The sequence below is a fragment of the Serinus canaria genome, chromosome 12 (assembly GCF_022539315.1).
Source record: "Serinus canaria isolate serCan28SL12 chromosome 12, serCan2020, whole genome shotgun sequence".
NCBI lineage: Eukaryota > Metazoa > Chordata > Aves > Passeriformes > Fringillidae > Serinus > Serinus canaria.
In genome coordinates, this window is record NC_066326.1 from 7,719,610 (window position 1) to 7,740,182 (window position 20,573).

The window sequence follows — 20,573 nt, forward strand, 5'->3', positions numbered from 1 at the left end:
GGGAGACACTGACACAAATTCAGTTGTGTGGGTTGTTGGCTCTGTCTGATGTTGTCCCTTCTAATGCTACTGAACAAATCACCTTGCACAAGGTAAGCAGCATGCCCTGTCTGCCTTTTATTGAAAGCTGTTTCTTCTGATCTGTCATGTCATGATATCCTGTTTGAACAGTGTTCTTGAACAGTCAGTCTTGTGTTCAAGCCAAACTTTCACAGCAGTTTTCTGTTGCAGAGTGATCTCCTGTGCAGCGTTTGACTGTGGATGAGTATCAAAGGGCCTATTCACTGCAACATGAAAGGCTTTTACCTGCTGTGACTAAACCGTGTTAAATTGTTACAGACGTGCAGGTGTACCGTGTGTTGGCAGGAGTATTCGAGCATAAATACCTTTGTTCAATCACCAGGTAATGAAACCAACAAACTTGATTTGTCTCCTTCATGTGAATTAAAGAAACAGATTGACTTGGGGAGATCTTGCTGAAGGAGCATTTTCTTCTAAAGAAGTTTTGCCTTTCCTTTGAACTGTGTTTTGTTCACTATATTTTATGAATCTTCTAATTGCATGTTGTTCAGAAGAGGTTTACTGTCAACTCTGCATGGCGTGCTCGCAGTTGCATTGAAAAAGAATGTGATAAGCTACAGCTTTGTTGAACTAATTAAGTACTTCCTGGCTTTGTTAGTGTTCAGAAAACTTGACAACAGTTGTATTGTACTTTCCCCTGTATGTTTTGAAAAAGCTGTATTGTACATGATACAAGGACAATTTCTTTGCTGGAGTGGTGCCTTCTGTTACACTGGTGACCCTGATAAAAAAGCTAAAAAAGACAGCTCTGGTCATTTTTTTCTCATTATCAGCTGCCTAATTGAGTATTTCCCTATGCACACTGTACAATAAAGTCATTTTGTAAATGTAAGGGAAGGAAGACATTCCTGTTGACACTCTTGGTCTAGGAAAAAAAATGTTGGTAGAGAAATCTGCTCTCCAAAGGAGGAAGAAGCGTTAACAGTCTTCAAGACAACTTTTGGAGCAAATACAGGTATGGGCAGCCCTCTTTCTTGGGAGGGGACAGTGTGAGTGAAAATTTAAAACCCCATAATGGCCAATGGAGTCTCTGTACACTAGAGTGTCCATACTGCAGAATACCATGTTTGAGCTTGAGTTCTCAGAGCAAGCTGCCATGGGTGGTGATGAGATGTTCACTTTTATTAGAGCTGTATTCTAGTCAAGCCTTTCCCTAGGTTTTTTAGAATAAGTAGGATGTACATGGGATGTAAAAATGAGATGTTGGTTTGCTTGAGAATGCAATTCTGAGCATCCTGGAGTTTTTTTATTACAATGATGTTTTTAGTGTTTTGGTAGACACAAAGAGGTGGAAGGAGCAGAGGCAAAATACAGTTATCCTCAGTCAGATGAAGTAGAGTTAATAATGTATTCCTCTACTTGAAAAACTTCTGAGAAATTTTTCAGAAGATATTTTGATGAGTTCAGAGAGAAGTTGGTGGTATCATTAAATAAGTTGACATCTTCTGTAATCAGCTTTTTGGTATGATAGCTCAAGGGAAAGTCAATAAACTTTGATTCCCAGCATTAATGTAATTATTTTCCCCTCTTTTTTTTTCTTTTCTGGCTCCTTCTGCAGAAGACTGCAGTAATGTAATATCAGATGGCCAAAAGCAATTCAGTGTTCAGAAAGGCAGTGTCCCCTAGGATGACGTACAAATGTAGGAAGACTGGGGGTGGAATAAATAATTTTCTCTGATCTTGTTAGGGATGAAATTATTATAGAGAAGTAAACGTAATTCGCTGAATATTCTGTGAGATAGAGAAGTATGAAACTCCTTTGATTATCAAAGGTATTTTTTAAAATTTTTTTTTTTGTTTTTCCCTCACCCACAGTATTTTCCTTTCCCAGTAGGCAAAAGTGTGTTTTTATTGCCACTTGCTTTGGTAGTTGTAATATACTACTTTAAGTCAGATGCTATATTTTGGTTGATTGGGCTAATTTGACTTTAATTTTCAGCTTCTCCTGACCTTGGCCTAGTAAGAAATTACTCTAAGTGTTTCAGTGAAAAGATTTGCATTGTGTTTCATATTATTTAATTATTCTGATATTAATGTATTCAATTTCATTTTCATAAGACAATACAAGACAGGTGAGATGAGTGAACAATCACAATATAAATGCCCTGGTGAATAGTGTAGGCCAAAGAACTTGCAAATTGACCTAAACCCACAAAAGCTTGATCAACCTCCTGTGAAAATATTCTTTTTTATGGAAAAAAAACCCCCAGAATATTAAAGGTGATGCACTGAATCTTTAAAACCAAACCTTTTCATAGGTTAATCATCAGGGTGGTTATTTGAGGCTGACCAACAATATTCAGTTGGAAGTGTCAGGTGCAGCATTAAAGGTGTGATTTTCAGGTGTGATGTAGTAGCTGTGGTTGTGTAAATCTGCTTTCAGCCCCGTGAACAGGCAGCAACTAGTAGCCAGCAGAGCAGACTAGCATCAGTGCTTGTCTCAGTCTAAGTTTGCCCTGAAGAGTCCAGCACTTAGAATTTTAACTGGGCAAGTACAGCTCTCTCTAATTCTTTAACTTTTATAGTCTGTGTTTTGAGGCACATTGTTTTCCAGTTTAAACTTGAAGTTGCTTAAAATTATCAGTTATTGTTATGAAGCTGTAATGTCCCAAGTGCTTAAATTTAAGGGTTAAAAAGGTATACCCCACGGACTGAAGTGTTTATGTTCTAATTTGGGGAGAGACTTGCCTTTGAATAGGGTGGACACTTTTTTATCTCATGAATTAAATGAACAGTGAGATACTGAATTTACTGCTTGGTGGTTACTCTGTAGTTATTCCCTGGGTAAATATTTGTAGAGCTTTTCTCTGCACTTCCTCAACTTACAGACATCCAGAGAATCAGTAGATTGTGTCATGGTTGTTCTTTCCTTTGTCTATCTTAGTAACTTCCCCAGAAAAACAGTCTTAGAGCCTTGTCAGTACAGAGGAACAGGTTTCACAAAGCAGTTACAGGTTTGGATGATGCAGCTGAGCATGTCTTATAAATTCCACTGTGTGCATTATTATACAGTGAGAATTTGGTGACCTGTGGTAATTATATTGTGTGATCTTTCAAAAGAAGGACCAAGCTCACATATATGGCTTAGCTACTTTGAAAAATGGTACTTTTTTGATGTTTAACTTAAACAACTGATATTTTCTGGCATTTAATAGGAAAATATTTTGCTATGTGTAAAACTGAACCTGAACAAAGTAGTCTAAATGTTCCTTCCTTGTGATTTCTCCTTGTTTTTTTCTTATTTCCCTTTTGGAAGAAATTGGTAATCAGAGTAGCAGACCTCTGAATGATGAGACCTGTTTTGTGTAGCTGTAAGTAGGATACACTTTGAAATGCTGTCAGGCCTTGCATATACCAAGAGCTGATTTGTCTTGTCCCCTGGCAAGAAAGCAAGATCATGATGCTTTATTATTGAGGTAGGTCCTTGAGTAGTGTAACCAGATCTTAGCAAAATTTACCAAATGGAAACTTCATTTTTTGCAGGTAGTAAAACTGTGTTGAACTTCTGTTGTTGTTGTGTGTGCTTTGTTTTTCTTGTGTCACTTTCTTAAAATGGTTGGTTTTTTTTTTTTTTTTTATAAGGCATACCTTTCCTGAGCATGAATTTTACCCTTTGAAGTTATCATTAGAGTATTTCCTTTGGCAATATATTTTATTGAAGCATTAGCAATGTAGTTGAGTCACTGAAAAATGTGGGAGCCATGGGCACATGGGGCTTGCCTGGTAGTTCTGTGTTAGTGATAGGATTTTTCTTAGCTGTCTTTAGTAGAGACAACTGTCAGTAGTGTTTACGTTGGCAAAAACAAGGCATTGGGAGTAGAAAAAGCCATAAAGAGAGTATGTAGGTAATACATGATAATAATGATGGTGCTTATTAGCAGATGACACATTTGCATATGAAACAGATTGGGTAAAGAGCTGTCCTGTACACTCTACTTCTGGAACAGCCAGTGCCAGTTGATAAATAAGTAATTAATGGGCTTAATGACTTTTTGTGTGATTTCTTGAAGAAAATCTGTGGTTACAGTTGATGATAATATCACAGGATTATTTTACATAGAGCAAAATAAGTTTTGCATTTTCTTCTTAGGTATGTGTATATAGAGATCATTAAACTTCTATTCATGGTTCAAACATTTACATAGGTTCAAAATCCTGAATGACCAAGCAAATTTTGTAGTTTGGAGTAATCTTCTCAGGCAGTTGACTGTATGACTAATAGAATTACGTATGCGTAAAATTGCTTTTACTGGAGAAGCCAAAATGCAGAATAATAGCTTGTCAAACTGTCATTTGCCAGTTAGAGTGTAGATTTTGTAATCCAAATTAGGTTGTGTTCTTTTTCTTTTTATCAGGTCACATTCTAATAACCATATTGTGCATTAAACCCTGTGATTATCTGAACACTTGACAGATGGTAGGATGTTAATTTATATGTAAGAGACAGTGATTGCGTGTGAAGCAATGGCATTCAAAATATGAAATATCAAAATTCCCTTTTTTGTTATGTGTTCACTTATTTCAGCAAGGTAATTCCAGCAGAGGAATATTTTGTGTAGCTAAACATATGCTTCATTTGCTAGTGTTAACAGGTTTTGGAGTTTTGAATCTTAATTTTTATATTGAGAGGTGTTTACACAATGGTCTAATATACAATAAAATTGTAGAGTACAGTGAAACTAAAAGAGGTTATTATATTTATGAATCTAAAGTTTTTAATAAGCATATGTTTTAAGGAAAATGAGATTACTTTTAGATTTACTTAAGAGTTACCATGATACACCTGAATTGGCTTTATGATAACACAATTGTACTAGCTTATACTGGAGTTCCATTAATTGTTATCAAAATGAGTAGTTAGTTGCTCCTAATATCTTACTTAATTGTAATATTAACTTGTGTAAAATGTCATGGGAAAAAATGTGTTTGAACCCAAAGGATTTTGCCTTTTTTCTGGATTTGAGACAGTTTAGACTGTAACATAGAGCTGAGGGAGAAGTGTAAAAAGTGGCACAGTTCAGCACCACACACTCGAAACTTGAAATAACTTTCTAAAGCTGCAATACAAATACCCAAAGAAACAAGTTAAGGTTGTACTTTCCTTTAACAGTGCTGTTTTCAGAAAATTCTTTCTACCTTTAAGTCTTGTCAAGGCATTCCTTGTTCCCTTCAGTTTATTGAATACAATTCCTCTCTACCTGTGGTTCACAGGATTTGCTTATCTGTTAGAGATTGCTTATCACTGTTACTCATGTTATCTGCTGGACCTTCAACGAAATGGTAGCACCTTTGAGTTGAAGAACTTTCCTTTTTATGAGGGAAAATCCCCAGAATACTTGGCTTTTGAACAAAGAGTTTAAGTAAGTTTGTTATTTTTTACAACTGAGGAAAAGAAAAAGAGGAGGCCAAGTATTTAATTTGCTTGAAACTGTTTTCCAGCAGAAGGGAGTTGAGGTAGAAAATCCCAGGTCTTAATGATGTATTTTTGCAGCTCAATTGTCTTTGGCTGAGACATCATTATTATGCATTTATAATAAATCACTGCTGAATTTAGGTATTTGCTAACTCTTGACTTATGAAAGAATATGTTCCTTATTAATGTTCCTTAATCACTAAGAAAATTAGTTTTCTATAAACTGTTTCAGTACACCAAGAAAGGAGTCATCAAGCCCTAGAGAGTGGTAATTACTTTGCTTGAGCCACAGCAGCATTGTGTTGTTTTTTTTCAGTGTGTGGGAAAGGCTGTGAATTGGTACTTCCCGAGTGCAAACAGCAAAGATAATTTCTGTTGAGTATATAAGTTATAGAAATTCTTTGTTGGCTTCAGTGCTTGGGGGAAAACGTGGTCATCAGTGTAGTCAATATGTGTTCTGTAAATACTTATTTACAGAATAAATTTTGTGTTAGGGATTCTGGTGAACTGTAATCACAATCAGGCAGACCCTGAGTAACTCTTCAAAGTTGGTTGCAATATTTGTGGCTGCTTGTGATGAGAATCTGAGTTCTATAAATTCATAGTGATAATTCTGTATGTACCTGAAAGAAGAGACATAATATTTGGCCTTTTCTTGTTATTTTTCTTGTGATTACAGTTTTCTTGTGAGTACAGTTTTAGTGCACCTAAAGTCACTTGAGTACTACTTATGAAGTGACATTTTACTTGACAGTGAGGTGTGTTTTCAAATAGGAATTATGTTTCAAAGTACTGTTTGAAATACTGAGCTTGTTTCTCTTGCTACAGTATATCCATCTAAAGATCTCTCAGCATTTCATAAGCATTAATGAAATAAGCTGCACTGCAAGCCAGGTATTATCCCAATTTCACAGATTGCAGGGAGGTTAATTAACTTGCCCAGAGTCACTCAGTGGTCTGTGATGAAAATTGGTTTCTATTTAAAAATGGATTTATCATCTCTTGCTTCAACCATTAGGCTGTGCTTCCAAAATAATATTTGTGGTTGCAAATAATGTTTGGCTTATTATCAAGTTACCATAAGCTTTGTCTATGCAAAAAATTGAGTTGAAGTGACCAAATCAGTTTTAACTTTACCTTTGTACATTCCAACTGAATGGAGTTGGGTTTGAGCTGGAGGTAATCTAAAAGAAATTTAAAGCAGGTAAATAGAGACATAGGCTTGGCATTAAGTTTATTTAATATGCAAATTTGTGCTAGTTTATATCAAAGGACCAAGTAAAGCTAATGTTCCTTATTGGTCTGAGTTTTTAATAGAAGCATTATAATTTTACTTAATCTGGTTTAACAGAAATAGCATAATTTGAAAAGTGAGGGTAAAAGACTTTTTTCAAATAACTTTAGAAGTCCATCAGGTATGTGACCTGTTCATTCCTCTTATTTCAGTTGTATAGTGAACATGTTTAATTTTAAAAAATGTAAAAATTGTTAAGTGTTTTCACTTTCATTAATGAAACATACAAATTCAGCTGGAGCAACTTATTACTTTTAAACTATAAAACTTCATTTCTGGGAGAATCCTTCTCTAAAGTTTTGTTGGCTTGGTAGCAAAGAAAGTAATGTAGGAGAGAGGGCTTTATTTTTCTTGATGTGTAGCCTCATTTTCCCTGGTTCTTTACCCAAGTATGCAAATCTGGATGTAAAAGTGTTGATGCTTGGGTCTTAAGAAACATGCAACTTCTTCACACTCCCACTGTTGACTCTTTATGTGTCCTCTGACAGGTCATTTCAACTGGTTTTAATATAGTTCCTGGATTTACAAAATTGGCATAATGCTTGCAAAATGCTTTGAAAATTTGAAATCTGTTTTGATTGCGAAGGTATTAATTTTATTATAGAAGTGTAGGGTTCTTTTCAAAATGGAATGATCTTTAGTTTTGACTTTAGATTTAATCTAGTAAATCCCAGCTAAATGTAATTCTGTTTAATGAAAAAGACTGGAATTCATCACGTAATTAACAGCACTTGACTTTAGGCACCAAAGTGCCTGATTTTAAAATAGCTATTACTTTGAAGTTTTATTTTGTTAAATAAACTATTTTAGGGCATAAACCTTTTTTTTTTTAATGCCACATAAATCTCTCCATATAATTGCTGATTACCTTAATGCAACACCTATGTAGGGCATGCAGCTGGGGATCTTTTTTTTGAGCATTGCTGCATCTAAGGTACTGCAGTAATGCATAGCTGAGTGTTTAATTTAAACTAATTTTTTGCATGTTCAAATGCAGTTAATCTTTAACATCTAAGTTAATACATTCAGACGTACATATTTTTTTAGAAATAAGATGTTTAATGAGCCTTTTGGTACTTCGTCCTCGTTATCCTTCCTTTCGCATTCCTTGATTTTGTTTGAAGGCCAGCATATATTTGTAGCTCACCAACTGAAGTTTCCCTCAGTTTCTTTCTTTATTTTTTTGTCCAAGCAATGAGAAAATGTCTAAGACTGTTCTGAAGGTAGTGGTCTACTTAGTGCTGACAGCAAAAATCTGTCTCTTCACTCGTATTTAATTTCCATAAGGACACTGTGGCCTGTAAATGCAATATAATATAAATAATGCAACATGCCAACCAGGAAAAAGGGTTTGATTTAATTAATGTTCATCCAAAACATTAGTCCTTCATTACATATAATTACTTGGGGACTCTAAGTAGGCACAGCTGTAATATGGCTGGTGTTAAAGTTGAGACTTCTCAATAATACATCTCATAGGTTACTTTCTCATGTTTCCTTAAAGTTCCCTTCTCTTAGTGTTGTGCAGAAAATGACTTCAGTCAGAAGTGGATTGACCAGGGAATGTTTAGTCTTGCTGCCACTCAGATGTCTGGGAGAACAGACTGAATCATTCACTTACAGGGATGTTAAATTTATAGCAGGTAAAAGATTTCTGTGTTTGTCAGGCTATTCCTTGAACACAAAGTGATTGCACCTTGGAGACAAAGAGCCTCAATAAAAAGTAGCTGTACATAAATACAAACTAAATTCTAAACCAAACAATTCCTAAACTTCAAGAACATGTTGCAGAGGAAAGCAGAGTGCCAGCCCAAGGCACATGTCAAGGTTTGTCTAATTATATTTGTACTGTACAACAAAGAATAAAGTTACATGTTTCACCAGAGTATTTAACTTCATAGTATTTGTAGTCTTGGTCTTAAACTGTGTTGTTGAAAGCTTTTATTTGTCACTTTTTCTACATATGGATCATCTGGCAAAGGGACTTAATGACTGCACTTGCCTTTGCATCTAGCTAACGCTCTTCACTGTAAAAGAAACCTTCTCCAGTCAGGTAGAAAATTGTTCTGAGTACCTGGCTGTGCTGAGAACAGAACTTGCTGAGAGTAGCACCCAGATTTTCTGTGAATAGAAGTCCAGTCTCTTCTGTTGATTTCTTCCTGAACAGAAATAAATTTTGTGTGATATTGTCCAAAAAAAAGATGCCACTGTTGAGGGAATAGATATTCAGGTAACACTGTACTTCTGTGGGTAGGACAATATTCATTGGTTGTCTATTGCCTAATAACAGGGTCAGGTTTGTTATAGTCAATATTTTTTCTTAGTATTGCCTTCAAATATTTTGAACATTGAGTTGGTGTTGTCTATGCCCAAAAACTATGACATTGTGTCCCAGGTCAGTTAGATGCTGTTGAGAATTTATTTCAGGTTTTTGTAGATCTGTTTGAATGTCTTGTCCAAGTTGGAAATTAAAGGGTTCATTATTATTATTATTGGTAGATCTTGCTAAGTTATTTCATGTTTCTTTGTAATTGCAGAAGGTTAAATACCTTTAGTCACAGTTTGCTGGGATTTATAGACTGAGAGTTCCAGGCAGGGTGTGGGAGCTTTCTTTTTGCCCATGTTTGCTACAGCCCTCAGGGTTTTCACAGGTATTTGAGCCTTTCCATATTTTCCCTCATGTTAAAGCCTTTTGGTTGGTAAATAAGACTTAGCAATAGTAGTAATGTAGTTCCTCTGAGCACTTGGGCTTGGGAAAGCTAATACCTGCTGCCAAGGGAGTGAGCATCAAAAGAGACCATGGATTAATGCTGACTCTGAAAGTTTTTATCTTTTTTCATTCAATCTAACTTCTAACACATGCCTGTGGCATGTCAAGAGCATAAGAATTCTTTCCTTCAAAATCTTGCATGTAATAAATGGAATTGTTTTATTAATACTCAAATTTGTTGTAGTTCTGTCTGGTGACTCTGAAATGATTTTATGAAGGAATTAAAAAGCATTAAAAAATCTATTATAAAGACATCTTGACAAGTGAAAGTTTTGGAGGAAAACTGACTTCCTTCTGTCTTGATAAGAATAAAAGGAAAATAGCTGAGTTCAACTTAGGGGCAGACCACAGTGCTGAAGGTGTGCCTGATCAAATGGCTGTTGAAGATAGTAATTTATGAACAGGAAAAATGTTTAGAAGATTTTTTTTTTTTTTACTGACTTGCTTTGAGCGTAATGTACAGAAATCTGTAATATAGGAGACAGAGCATGTTATTAGCTGACTTAAGAGAAAAATGAAGTTGTAGCAAAAGGTTGATTTATCTTTTTGTGTCTCTGTGTCTGTGTTCAACCCTTTTTTTCACCATAGCCCTGCTTTCCACTTTTCTATTGCACTTTTCCATTAAATACTTCAGTGTGGTTCTCTGAAAGCTGAAGCCAAAAAAAGATGTGGATTTAGATACAAATAATGAAAAGCAGGGATGGGAAGCATCCTATTTATGTTTATAGCTGTAGTATAAGAACAGTGTATCAGCAACAGAAACTGGAAAGTAAAAATGAACAAGAAAGGTGTTCCTGTGCTTTGGCAGCACGTGTAGCTTAACGTGGGAGCTACTTTGTGCTAATAAGATTGTGCTTCATGCCTAAAAGTGATGTTAAACACAAATTAAAATCTTTTCTAGCTATTATAACAACCATGAGCTTCAAATTAATGTTGGTTATACCTGCTGCTGCTTTAACGTAACAGCCCTCGCAGTGGAATGCCTCACCTGGATCAAGTTGAGTATATGCATAAATCTTTGAAAGACTGCAGCATTTCATTAAATGCAGAACGGTAAACTTTTTATGGTTCTACAGTTACTGTTTTTGTAAACCAATCTGTAATTTAATTATGGCAGAGGAAATTGTATGAGCTTTATAATACACTGTCCAAACAATGACATTTTCTAAGTTTTTTTTGAAGGAAGGAGATAAAATAAATTTAGCTTTTGCTAGCACTAAGGTAGTTTTTTTTCTTTTTGCTGTGGTTCTTTTTTCTGACAGAGCTGGGTGTATCCCTGTACATCCTGTAGTTTGAGAATGTTTGTTTGTTTAATGAGGATCTCCTGTTCCTTGCTGCTTCTTCCTCTCTGTAACCCTGGCTCAAAGGAGAAAGGCAAAAAGAATTGTGTGCTTACAGGATCTCGGTGAAAGACTGTAATTACATTTATCTTATCATTGTTCTTACTTTGCTGTACAGCAGTTTTGGTATTCTCATCTGTCATGTCATGTCTTTTGATCAAGACTCTTAACACTTCTACCTCTTTCTAGGCACAGTGCTTAGCCTGGGAGAGTTCACTATTTGTCCTTGGCTCCCTTCACACTCAGGAGGGGGAGAAGCAGCTGCAGAGTGTGACTTTGAGCCCCTCCATCACAGCTCACAGGCTCTGCTGCCTCCAGGGACTATAAAGGGAGCTGTGCATGACTGAAGATGACGCACAGGTTGCTGTCATGCTTTAATGTCCCAGACTTGATTTTTGTTGAAAAGAAAGGAAAATGAGATTTTTAAGACCAGGCTCATAAGATTTTTTAATGATTTGACACTTGTTTTATAAAATATTTTTGTTATAGTTAGAGAAACTGCTCATCAGCTGTGTGGTTTGAGATCACTTCTGCCCAGATTTGCAGCATGTCCCAACTTAATGTATTCACATAATAAGCATGATATAAGACTTTGCATTCCTGAGAAGGTCAGAACTTGTGACTTGAACTTCAGTTCTGGCAGTTCAGAGGATGTGATGCTCGGACTTGTTCTGAATGTGCTGGATTGTGGGTTTTTTTTTCTGGTTTGGTTTTTCTTTTTCCCCTGGAGAACTGTAGTAAATAGCAAAGTGTCTTTTCAGTGATTGCTGAAGTTCTTGGTCTGAAGTAAAGATGAAAATTCTCCAAACTTTCACTCAAATAACTGATGATAATAGCCTTTCTTTTGATTGGCAGGAGATACTTTGATCATAACTTGATTGAAAAACATAAGACTCAAAATGCTGCTCTAAATTTTACTGTTCCTTTGTGCAAGGAATGAATTATTGGCAATAGAATATACTAATTTATTTTGAAAAAAGAAAATTATTTTTATAATTTAATTTTTATTTGGACTACATTTTACTTAAAGTTGTGATACATGCAATTTCTAAGACATATGTAAATGAACTCACTAATGCACAGTCATATTGGAATCTATTTTTGCCCTGGGATAATTTGTCATTTCAAAGCACAACATGCCATTACTGATTCTGAAAATTTTTTTTTCAGTTTCTTTAAATGTGATATTATTTCTATTTCTTCATTGCATCTTACCTGTATATCATTCCCAAGCATAAGGGAGATGTTTTCTTTCCCCTCCTTTATATTTTCAAATAGATGTTGGCTTTAGAGAACTCATAAGACTATATATTTTTCTGAAACTTTAGTTTATTGAATGTGTCCTACCTTCTAAAATTAATCAGTGTTATTTGAATGTAATTACTAGAAAGTGTGTTGGATGTTCTAGAGTTGCTTTGTGAAAAATAATTCCACACACCCCCAGCCACCAACTCCTCCCCCCAAAACTGAAGCAAAATAAATTCAACTCAAACCTTAATTAATTAGTAAGTAATTCATTTGGAAAGAAAAAACAGTTGAAGTATATGCTGTAATATGTTTCATTTTGCCAGAGATCTTGACCTCCCTGGCATACCCGAGGTACCAGATGCAAGATTCTTAATGAGCAGAAAAAAATGAAAATCAAATGGATTATATAGATTGTGGTTTAAGAAATTATACTGGCAGATGTTAAAAATATTCCTTGGAGTTTACAATTTGGTTAATGTAAATTATTTTTGTGGGTTTAATGATCCATGGATAGTAAATGTTTCTCATTTGTAACAAATATCCTGTGTCAAATCAAGAATATGCTGCTGTTTTGTTTTGCTTCATATTTACACAATCAATTTAGCTCCTTTAACCCTGCTTAAAGAAATTATGAAGAAGTTGCCAATGGTGTTCATAAGTTTTCAGAATTTCTATCTTATGTCCCTGAAATTTCTGTTTAAGTCTCCCTTCTTCAAATTGCTTATTAAAGTTACATGGGTAGCACAGCAAATATGACACAAAGAAACAGACCCTGTCTGGATCCTTGTTTTCTTTTCTAAGGGATAGAAAGAAAAAAGGAAAAAAGCCTTTCTGCCAAGGCTTTTGGGAAGGGATACCATCTGAAATGGTTTGAAATGCTCCTCTTTTTTGGGAAAAAAAAAATCAATTAGGCTTGCTTTAGAGTACACAGTATTTTGATTATTGCAAATGGAATGTGATTTCATGTTCACAATCTCTTAAGAACAGGATGAGTAGACAGAGCTGGTTCCTGATAGTTCTGTCATCCTGACCTTACCACTGCTTTTGTTTAATTCTGTGAAATACAATTGACTCCTTAAAGGCAATTTGATTGAAAAAACATTGGAATCAAGACTGGGCCATTAAAAATGGAATTCAGTTCCTGGTTGTGGTTCATGTTCCTTGTAACCTTGGTATGGAGGCCAAATTCAGTTGTTTCAGTGTCTTTTAATATGTGGTAATAGCTGTTTTAGAATAGTAATTTACTGAAGTATGAATTAAATGAAAAGTACAGGGGTTTTCCTTTTTTTATTAAGTACAGAGAAAGTGAAGTGCGGGGAGTGAAAGAGCATTATAAGATGAAATATTCACATAAATGTTTGAATACTTCCATTTTGCTTAAACCTTTTTATTTCCTTATTTGCAATAGAAATGTGCTGCTGCTGACAGTGATGACTGAACCATCCTTATCTGCCCTCTTTTCCAGCTTCACAGTGGGAAGTCTTGCAGCCCTTCCCATTTGGGCAGGGTGACCAGTTGGAGGGAACAAGCTTTTTAGCTCCATTTTGTACTTATCACTCTGGGTCTTGATTGCTTCTGGTTGTTTGATTGCTTCCAGCTCTCTTCAAGGGGACGTGCCTGTAATCACACAAAATTGAGCAAAAAGAGTTGCATGTGAATATATTGAGGTGGCATATTGATAAACCAGTGCTGCCTTAGCAACCAGTGGTGCTCAAGTAGTTTAAATTAAAAAAATAATCATTAAACCTCCACGTAGCCCATGGACAACTTAAAAGCACTGGTGGAGGAAAAATAAGTTGAATGAATTAATGACTTATTTGGTGTTACTTGAGAACTTTTCAGTGTTGGAAATCTCACCCAGTGTGACAATGCACTGGAGGACTTGGCTCACCCTGGAACAAGGTGACACATGGCCTCCTCCTTTGTGGCCGTGCTTGCTGCCTAAAGAATGTCTCTTTATGTGATGAGGTATAGAAAATACCACCACAAAATGTTTGTGTTGTAGAGGATTTGAAAGATCCTCTTGTTCCAGCAGCCCTGCCATGGGCAGGGTCACCTTTCACTGGACCTGGTTGTTCAGTGCCCCATCCAAACTTCCAGAGCATCCACAACTTCTCTGAGCAGCCTGTCCCAGCATCCTCACAGGAGAGAGGTACTGGGACAGGCTGTCCCAGAAAGGATCCTATTATAAGAGTTGGGTGTTCTCCAGGGGCTTCAAAAAATACATTTAATGATGTATTGGGAGAGGAGGAAATATAAAAGGAAGATATATTTAACAATATTTTTTGTTTTGGAATTTTTCTGTGGATTTTTAAAATGTTTTCCTGATTTACAGACATTTTACTTACCACTTAGGAGATGATGAATGATGTGCTTGCATCAAGGAACACTATACTTTTAATGTAATGGGAATCAGTTTTATTATAAAGCTTTTTTCCTCCACAGGAGAATTCTTAGCCTTCAACAAACTTGTACTTAAATGCTGACTTTTTTATAGTACAATTTAGGTTAAGCTGTTTAAAATGAGGGTTGAACATAACATTTTGGTTGTTTTAATATGTGTCATGGTTTAACCCAGCTGGTGTCTCAGTACCACATAGCCCCTTGCTCACTCCCCCACTTCATTCCCGCATTGGGGAGCAGAATCAATTGAAGACAAAATATAAAACTCCTGGGTTAAGAATGGTTTAATAATGGAAACAAAAAATATAATAATAGTGATGATGATAAAAACAGTGACAATAATAATAGTAGTAATAATTGTGATGAAAAGGAGACAGTGAGGAATAAAAGGGGAGAGAAACAAGTGATGCTCAGTACAATTGTTGAGCACCCACTGGTGCCCAGCTTGTCCCTGAGTAACCATTTGCAGCTCAGTCTATACCAAGATGAAGCAGATTGGGTTTTTTCCTCAAAGGTAGAAGAGCATGCTTGTGTGTGAAGTTTATTGAAGAAGTGACAATAGGTTAAAATGTGTGCTTGAGCATTTGGTGTGTAGAATTTCTAAAGCTGTATCCCATCTAAACCAGCTGTGTTCAGGACTCAATTATTGGCATTTTAGATTCTCTTAGACTCTGGTATACCGTTATACTCTGTTTTAGAGTTACCTCCATTTATTGATTTGGGACATATGCCAGTCCCTGATTGTTTCTTTCAAGTAGCATTTGTTGAGAGTTCTGACTCCATTATACAAATTCAGACTGTACAGTCCTTTGCCATATTATGACAATCTCCCTAAGCAATTTTAGGAACTGTGGACTTGATCAATCCTAGTCTTTGTCTTGCCAAATTCTGTCTTTCATACCTAAAGCATCTTGAAACTACTTGTCTGTTGCTAGTTGCTGTATTTTTTTTCTTTTCCTCGTGTCAGTCTGTGTAGTTATATTGTGGATATCAGTCAATATCTCTGCCAGGTGGAAGCATTATGTTTGTCACTTTACCTCTGAATCCTCTTGTGTACTGTTTTCTCTCTGCAGTAAAGCAGCTCCTCAATCTTTTGGACAGATTTATACAGCTCTTCTCCCTGGAGGAAATTTCAGTTATGTTTTTTGCTGGTTGCTTATTTTCACATCACTGTTCCCCAAGCCCCCAAAATTAAAAAAGTGCTTACCCCCCAATCCCTCAGTTTTCGTTCATTGCAGCTCAGACTTTCCTGTTTTGAGTCTCCTTTCATTCCATTATTTGCAAGTAGTTAGGGAGGAGAAAGTTGTCTTATTATATATATATATATATATACATATATACATACACACACACACACACACACACACACACACACACACACACATTATAAATTTATGTGGTTTGTTAGAAGAAATGAAGGATGTCTTGCCTATTAGCAATACTGTTAATGGAAGGTTTTTGGGTGGTGGTTCATTTCTCCCCTCCCTCCATTATAACTCTCATAAAGTTTTTCCTGAAAGGTTTTAAATTGAATGCAGGGAAATTTCTTTTTTTGGTTAAGTCTAACCTGGCTTTTGGAATACATTTCTCTTATTGAATGTGACAGACACCTATTTGAAAATGAAGATTAGAAATAATCTTTAAATAAGTCCCGGAGCTGCAAATATCACAGTAGTGCTGAAGAATAAAGGAAAGCTTGGGTTGAAAGTTGATTTAAGTTCAGCAAACATGAGTTCAGTTCCTGCCTCTTGCTCCTTCCTGACTTCATTCCTGACAGTGGTAAAACAATTTTGGTTTTGACCAGTATTTTGAGGATTGTCTTCATTATTCCTACTGAATTACAGTGTAAAAGTACTTTAGATGTATATTTAGAAAAATTTTACCTTTCATTCTTTGCTTCCATCTAAGATAGATGATGATAACTCTGTTCCTTTATCTCAACTTATGTTATCTTCACCAAACAGGGGAACTGGTCTCTTGCCCCAGCAGCACCATCCCAGTAGGACATTCTGAGAGTTCCAGAACTCACATATGGCTGTAGGGTTTTCAGTCATGCAAGTGCACTATACTGTGTTGAAGAGTCTTTCAGGTCTTGAAAACTGCAAGTGAAAAGCACTTTTCTTGGTGCGTTTGTACAGAAACATAGTAAAGGTTTCTATTGTGTCAGCAGATTTCTTAGCTAGGCTGATGTTCAGCATATCTCTAAAAAAAGCAATGTAGTGCAGTTTTGGTGGATATAGATTCTTTATGCAAAATGTCCATGCCACTGTAGTCTCTGCATTAAAATTCCAAGGAGGAATATTTTGGTTTAGCTTTTCAGTAGAAAAGTTGAAACAACAAAATACCAAGTGGCAACAAGAATTCAACTTCCCAGATACAAAAAGTATGAGAAGAGTTTTTGTAAGTATTTGGTTGTCTTAAATGCCTTGTCAAGGGGCTGGCCAGAATTGGATTTCAGTCCAAGTTAATGGCAGAACTGATAATAGGAGCTGTCAGCAAGGAGCAATAGGAGTAACTCTGATTTCTTGGCATGTCAAGAATTCCAGGAAGTACTGTGTTTCCCTGAGACAGAGTGACTCCTACGGTTGTGTGGGAATGTATTCAGTGTCTTCAGAAGACAAATAGCTTGTAATCAAAATTAACCTGGATGATGCATAAAAACCTGGGGACTGAAATAGGCAGTTGTTTGTGCTGAGTGGAAGGGCACAATTTCAGTCATGTCCTTGCCCACCAACCTGTGCTGCTGTTTCAAAAGATGCCTTCCCAGCCACTTTCTTTTTAGAACAAAATAAAGATGTACTTTGCTTGTTGACACCTATGCGATCATTTATTTTTCCATGTGGAGGTTATTGAAGTTAGAGAAGAGATACAAAAGTTTTAATAGTTGGTGAAGAGATTTAAAACATGAAGGCTTTTAGTGACAGAAAAAGTGGTAGTCTTACTTATGGTGATGCAGAAGAGTTTTGTTTTGTCCTATTTTTCTTAGGACAGCTGTAGTTCAGGATGTAGTGCTGTCTAGGTCATTTGTGCAAAAATTAGAAGTGCTGCTGGGTGATGCTCAAGCCTTTTGGTAATAAGGCTGAAAATCTTTTAGAGGATTTCAACATGGGAACCTGTCTAATGGTGTCAGGTAATAGAATTATTGTAGTACTTCCAGGAATTGTGTATTGGTAGAATTATTAGAAAATACGCATTCAGTTAATCTAGTTCAAAAGTCGAAGATACCATAGATGTCACAAGAAACTGAAGGCTGCAAAGGTTTTCATTTGGAGGGTGAATGGGACAGGGCTCTGCTGAACTACTGAGGGTGTAAATTCCCTCCCCGCTTACCTGTTACATACAATGGACAGTTAAACAACTTATAGTGGCTGTGCAGCTTTGCTGCCTGATTCATTGTGCATTTAATTTAATTCACTAAAGGTGACCTTTTTGTATTTTAGTACATTGACACAAACTTTGCTGGCTCTGATTACCCAGGCTTCCTATGGTAGAAAGGACATATTTGTACCCACATGCTATTATGTGACCTGGCCTTTGAGTGTTAATTTAACTGACTTGACACAATTCGAATTTCCTCATAAGGGTTGCTCACTTTTAGGGAGTTGGCTAAAAATGTATCTCAGCCATGTCCTTACCCATTATGTGCAAGCTACCCTAAGTAGCAGCTTCAGCACAGTGCAGAAAACATTTTGGACTTTTGTTGAGTGTTTGGGCCTCTGATCTAGAGAGGAATTACTTTGTTATATATACACACACACTCTGAAACCTCTGAAGATAGAATATGATACCTATTATCTCCAAAGAAATGGTGAAATTATGACCTGTAAGATGGCATTTTTTTTTCCTGAGTACTTTTTTTCATGTAGTTGTAGGTGGTTGTAGTTGTGTTTTGTCACTCAGGTATCTTTCAGAAGACCTGGGAATTGATCCCTGAAGAAGCTTTCCCAAGGGATGGAAATTATTAATTGCTTAGACAAGGAGGACAAGGCATCACTGATCTTTTGCCCACCTCTCATACTTATGGTTGTAAGAAAGCAATTGAATGCCTGATAAACCTTTCACTGGGACAGATCATCTCTTGTCTAGCTTTGGATTTTTTTTGTCCTTCCTGGAAGTCACAGGTCTTAAGTCAGTTTTATAGGAAAGTCTTAATCAGTAAAGCTCTGAGTTACTTTTCCTCAGTAATAAATTCCAAAAATAAATCTAGGCATTTACTGTGAAACACAGATTTTTACTCTGCCTATTTTTTGTTTCTTAATAAAATTCTTAGATGTATAGAGTAGCAGTATTTTTTTCCTGTGTTCAGTTCCAATTTAATGCTAGAATTCAATCTAATTGACATATTTCAATTTTCCAATAGAAGTTTGACTCTAATTTGATGTTTAGACACAGGTTGGATCTTGTCTTTGCATATTAAGTGTTCTAGAAAGGTATCTGATTTTCACAGAAATAAATTTCAACAACTTCTGTTTGTACAGCAACAGAAAACATCTGGTGTTATCAAAACCCAGACAAAATGAATTTGCTTTAGAGAAGACTGTGGTTTTCTGCTTGTAATGGCCTCAGCTGTTTATTTTGCCCCTAAATAAAAATAAATTTGTGTGCATGGAATAGTATCAAGACCCATGCATTAATAGGTTTTGATATTATCTAAAGTCTGGGGAGCTCTTTTTGCTTACACAATGATTTGTAATGTAGCTTTTTTGATTTGTGAAAAAGTGCAGAAGTGCAGTGTAAAAGCTGTTTTCTTTGAACCTGTACAGAATTCAGAGTGTTTTTGTAGCTCTGATACTTCAGTTTGTCTTGTAAAACTTACCCAAGGAGCAGAGTAGTTTACTGCATAAAGCCATGAAAATGCCATGGATTTTAGAAAGCTTCTGTGCATGTTTGCACCTGTGCAATCTGCCTGTAGGAAGGAGAAGTCATTCTCTTGACTTGACCTTTTTTTCACACTTCCATGTGCACCAGATTTATGGTATTACCTCTTCATTAATACAGACTCTCTCTAGGTGAACTCACCTTTGTTAATCTGGTTTCTACCTCTATTTAACTTTTTAAGTATGTAGTAATACTTAAAGGAGCAGGGAATAGAACATTATCTAATTTCAGGGACTATTCATGATGTGTGCCTGATACTCAGTGTATAGAGGATAACTGATTCTTTTTTTCCTTCCTATGAAGTATGAAGATTATAGTGCAAATTCAGATGAAAAGCAGGATGGTTGTCAATAGGGTTTAATCTTCTTGAAATCCACCTAAAATAGAAGTGACTGTAATTCCACCTGAATGGAAGTGACCTTAAGGCACAGAAGTAAAAGATACCAAGTCTGGAACTACACACCTCTACAGAATGGCACTCCTCATGGTAGTTCTTTGAAACAGTCATTGCAGCTTTTCAGAGCAGCAGTGACTTTGGTGTTATGGAAATTTCTCAAGCAAAATGATATCCCAGTTATTGGATTTTCTTCTCTGCTGCAAAAACAAAAATCCCAAAAGGTTGTTTAGGACAGCAAGCAGTTTGGCTGTTGGAGGTTGAGTGGTTTGGATTGGATCTCATCTATCTTATCTGGGTGTTTATGTGTAATGTGCATGTTTATGTGTAATATGAAGAGAACTGTGGATTGAAAGGGGACCTTGCATCAATTACCAAAGCTGGGAACCCATGTGACTGTCTCTGAGGGTGAAGGTTCTGGAGGGAAATAGTGTAATAATACTGCAATAGTGAGTCCTGTGTAATTCAAAACAACCAAGAAGTCTTCTCCCAGTTTGCTATCTTACCATTATGTATAAGAAGATTTCCAAGCAAATTGTCTGCCAGTGTTAAAACACACCTGCTGGAGTGTGTCCAGTATTATTCCAAACTGATAATAGTCCTGCTTACACTTCTCAATGACTTTCCTCCTTTCTCACCCTTTGGGGAATCTCTCATATCACTGGCATCACTCCCTCCTGCACAGAACAAGCAATTATTGAATGTGCTCATTCAACTCTTAATTGTCTTTTAGGTCAACAGAAAGGTAGAAT

At 36.2% G+C, this 20,573-nt stretch overlaps 1 protein-coding gene across 4 annotated transcripts in view; it reads left to right on the forward strand.

The window, feature by feature from the left end:
- The window catches only part of FHIT (fragile histidine triad diadenosine triphosphatase), a 517,693-nt gene that overhangs the window by 21,820 nt on the left and 475,300 nt on the right, over nucleotides 1-20,573 (forward strand). The gene's annotated exons all lie outside the window — the stretch shown is intronic.